At 37.1% G+C, this 4,847-nt stretch overlaps 1 pseudogene; it reads right to left on the bottom strand.

Moving 5' to 3' along the window:
- Positions 1–3,801: 3,801 nt before the first annotated feature.
- Positions 3,802–4,491, bottom strand: LOC149252295 (cytochrome P450 750A1 pseudogene; annotated as a pseudogene).
- Between the last annotated feature and the right edge of the window lie 356 nt (positions 4,492–4,847).

The raw sequence follows: 4,847 nt of genomic DNA, 5'->3' as shown, positions 1-4,847 counted from the left end.
TGGGCATGCTTTTTGCATGACCTGAATTCAGTTCATCATGATAATCCCATAATGGAGAAGGGTGCGCTTGCTGCATTTGTAAACTGGAAACATCAACCAAAAAAAAATCCTACATTGACAACAATACTGAAGAAGGTTTATTTGTGAAATACCACATACATTAAAACTTTTTCAAATCTTTGCCAATCTGAAAATTGGGTTTAGGGTGAATTTCTCATGCCTATGCGATGAAAACTGGCTATGGGGTGAAGTCCTCATGCTTATGTGATACCATCCTTCTTTTCTTCACTTACTACCTTTCTCCAATCTAATGATGCTTAGAAGTACCTGTGTGCTTTGGGAAGCCATAATCTTGTAACGTACTGCACTTTCTGTCTGGCAATGAAAAATGCCAATTTTGGCAATAAAACACTTCTTCTTTTTGCAAATTTGATGTTGCAGATGGATTCCCTACCCCCTTATGTCCAATTGGGCACCTCAGTATTAAATTTATGCAATTCAAACCTGTAATTCCAAGATTCTGGCAAAATTTCTGCCAGATTTACAAGGAAAATGCACTGGAAAGAGATTCTGTTTACTGCAAGGTTAGCCTAAGCTATGTGCTTTGCAGGTTCCCTTGTGATGTCTTCGTAATTGTCTCTTGCAATTCCTTTTTTGTTCCTTGTGATTGATGTCTTTGGTGATACCTTATTAATTTTTGGGATTACGATAAATCAAAGTTGCTCTTCTCTAATATGACTATCTCCTTTTTCTTTTCTGTTATGGACAGTTGGTGCGAGGGGACATACTACGAACAGACTTGCCAACTTTTGACATATGTGTAGCCAATATACCTTACTAGATATCATCTCCACTCATCTTCAAGCTTTTGTCCACCATGCCCAAGTTTCGAAGTGCCACCCTCATGCTTCAGAAGGAATTTGGCCACCGCCTCGTGGAAAAGCCTGGTGATTCCCTTTTCAATTGCCTGGCTGTCAATGTGGATCTTCTGGCCAGTACCAAGTTCCTTATGGATGTGAGCAAGAGGCATTTTACGCCATGCCCTAAAGTGGATTCCTCTGTTGTGAGAATCGAACCAAGGGCATGGCCTCCTCCAGTCGACTTGAGTGAATGGAATAGATTCACTCTAATGTGTTTCACCAGAAAGAATAAGACTCTCGGTGCAATCTTCTTGTTCATCAATTTTAATCTTGAAGGCATATATCCCTGCTATTGTTTATTTGCTCCCCAAGATTATCTTCTTTAAAGGCATTTAGAGCATGGATGGCAGCAATTTCTCAACAAACAGTATAGGTACATTTGCATTGTATGAGCAAATGGAGGAATTTTTCCTTTTTAGTTAAAAGGACGAATCATCTTCGGCTTTTCTTTGCAAGCAATACTTTAAGCAGACAGGCGTTTCAATATGAATTAGTTATGTTTTTTCGATCTCTTCATATTTATTTTCTTCAACATGTTTGAAACCTTTTCTTCTGGGAACTATTGTTTTTGCAAATATTTTACCTTGAATCAATTCGTCTCAGCATGCATTCAAGTTAGTTAGAATGGAATCACATAGGTTTCAGCAGCTTAGCCTAGTCGGTTGTCTCATTAGTCAGGACTTATGAGATGTATGTTAAAAGATTGAAACCTGCTTATGTTAAGGTGAATTTGTGCTGAAAACAGTTTTCAATACTCACGGATCAGGCCTTGATTCGAAGAAACTTGTGGGTTAATGGAAACTCATGATCACAGATATAACTGAAAAAGGGAAAAGGAAACCCTCCTATTGAACGATTTCCTCTGCGAAGTTTTTCTCAAGCTCTTGTCAAATACAAGGAAAACTCTTACATTCCAGCTTAACATAGTTCTTCGCAGAACTGAGGTTTTAAACATTTTGTTCGTAACTGACAGGAAAAATATCTTGAAGATGGATCACTTTCAGCTGCATAATTTTTTTAGTGTCTTGTACTCTAAAGTTGGAGTACGAGGGAAAATATTCCTTGCTCATTAAATAAAGCCTCATCTGTGACTCCGTCGGTAACAACCACTCTTTAGAAGGTAGGCCCCGATATAAATACAAACATTTTGAAAGAGAGGCTAAAATCCTGAAAGGCTCTAAAGGATCATAGTGTACAACGGTGACTTTCCCACAAAGATTAGTCTTTCACATTACACAAGACTTGATCGAAGGATTTTCTGCGTAATGAAAAAGGCAATATGGGAGATTCCAATCACGTTCCAAGGCATTTTTTAAAATGTGGATGTGACAAAAGGTTGTTGTGGAACGTGATGTTTGTATATTTTAACACACTAACACTTTACAACAATGAACTAACAACATTCATGATGAAAATAGCAATAGGGAAGATTTATCTGCATAATGAAAAAGACAATATGGGAGATTCCAATCATGTTCCAAGGCATTTTTTAAAATGTGGACGTGACAAAAGGTTGTTGTGGAAGGTGTTGTTTGTATATGGGAAATTTCTTGATCATTGTGTATAATCCTAATGTTGATAGATATGTCTACTAAGTGGTTCGCGTTAATGGGGCATTGATTTGAGTGGTCAATATTTTTTTATTATTTATCAAAGTAATCTTGTGTTGTATTTGTGTTCTTCAATTTATGCCTTACGGCGTTTCCTTTGCAACATCTGATGCAAATGCTAGTTAATTATTATGTCACAATTACCTTTTGATACCATTACATTTGGCAGTTGTTCCCATTTCAAAAACAACAGTTTCTTTTCGAGTTGTTTTTTTAATTGTGCATATGATAGAAGTTCTTATTAATTCTTATGTCACAACTACCCCTTGATACCATTACATTTGGTAGTTTCAATTGAGAGCCACTAGATGTCAATATGGGCCATGTATTACGTCTGTAATTTCAATGGGTTGTGCTTGAAGGTTGCCTAAAGCAAGGTTTGATGACGATTTAAGTTGGAGAGGAGCATAGATTCATCATTCAGCAAACAACTTTCAAGCAAGGTTTAAGCACGATTTATGCTTGGAGAGGAGCGCATTCAACAAGCTTCCTAACATACTGGATTTGATTTGTTTGCGGATTCCCAATTCCTCGTATGTTTTCATATTAAAAAAGGAGATACCAAAAACATATAAACATTTGTACATTCGTTTGTTGAATCCTAAACGTGTTTAGAATTTTACTAAATTTTTTCGTTCATGCAATAAACTTAAATTTGATTGAGCTACTTGTATATTGGCTTGAACGTTTTGGTCACAAAAATTTCCTACAAAATTAATCCTTATCTAAACTGGAGCAGGAATATAGGTCTCCTTTTTATCCATTAATGGTAAATGCATTAGATATATTAGTTGTGGCTCATATCAGACCTGCCTTATATACAACATCCATGGGGTTGTTGTTCCACCATTTTGTTGTGGCTCATATCAGACCTGTCTTATATACAACATCCATGGGGTTGTTGTTCCACCATTTTCCTGTCAAAAAATAAAAATAAATTTGAAAATAATTTACTATTGTCAATTGAATTGCTCTTTTTTTTATGCTTTTCATTATAGAAGTGCGACCTGAATATGTGCCCTTCTAAATGAAATTAAGACCTGCCCTTCAAATTTGATCACTGATGGGGATGTATGAGTAGCTCACTCATTTCCCATTCTAAGGTAATGGCTGTCATCTCCATTCCGGCGGTGAACATGTCCTGAAAAATTCATACAAATTCAATTCATGTCGTGCACTGACTGAGTATTAAGAATGATTAGAAAACTGAAAGAGAAAATGAGGCCGGAGAGACTTACAAACATAATTGCCTTGATGGTTTCTCGTGTGATCTAGTCGTCCATCTTATCACTCTGGATCTGAAGAAGCACATCGACGAAGACTCTACCATATTCTGCCTTTGCCTTTGTCTGGCCATTTGAGGTTGAATCCACGCCATGATCCATATGGTCGTCAATTATTTTCTCCACAAATGCATCAAATATTTTGTAGGCCTTCTTTATTCGTCGATTGTTACCTTGCAAATCAAGCCAATCCAAAGAAGGAACAAAGTTTCCAATGTTAAAAGATCCCGCCACAGCTAACACTTCTAACACCAGATCCCTGAATCTTTCGCCGCTGCTACCGAAATCATTGTTAGAAAATTTCTTCCTCGCCAACATTCGCCAAATTATATTGGTGGTGAGGGTAAAGAAGGCATTGCTGACATTCACGGCAATTGTGCCACTCTCACTCTCCCCCCAAATGGAATGGATCATGGTAGATACCTCTTCCTCTCTCACATCCTTGAAGAACTCAATGCTTCTGGGAGTCAGCAATTCTGTAACGCATATTTTTCTCACGTATTTCCAATAATCTCCATATGGAGTCGATATCAAACCCTTGAAATCATAAGATAAGTATTTTGCTATCGTTGTTAGACCACGATTGGCAAAGACCAAATCATGTGTTTTGAGAAAGTTCTTAGCCATCTCAGAAGACGAAACGGCCACAGTGGGGATACAGCGAAAGCGCAGAGACATGACGGGGCCATATTTTTCTGCAAGAGTCTTGAGAGCATGGTGAGCAGGCAGAGTCAATTGATGAAGATTGTTGGAAATTTATGATGATTTCAAACCAAAAAAAAAAGAAGAGAACAACACTCTGATACCAATGTTGGGATTTTTCTGCTAAAATTCCAAAAACAAAAGCTGAACAAAGAACGACGCTCTGTTTTTCGGCACAGGATATTTAACACAACGGAAACTTAAAATTTATTTGCAGCAGACAGAGTTTTCACACACCAAAGATTTCTATTCATTAATAAAAATAACTCTATTCATTAATAAAAAAAATTGTTGTTACAAAATATGATCTTCCTCTCTCACAGAGGGATTTT

Source organism: Pinus tabuliformis, chromosome 7, assembly GCF_031772625.1.
Source record: "Pinus tabuliformis cultivar Carrire ecotype Pingquan chromosome 7, CPIR1, whole genome shotgun sequence".
NCBI lineage: Eukaryota > Viridiplantae > Streptophyta > Pinopsida > Pinales > Pinaceae > Pinus > Pinus tabuliformis.
This window is presented reverse-complemented; position numbering and strand designations above follow the sequence as displayed.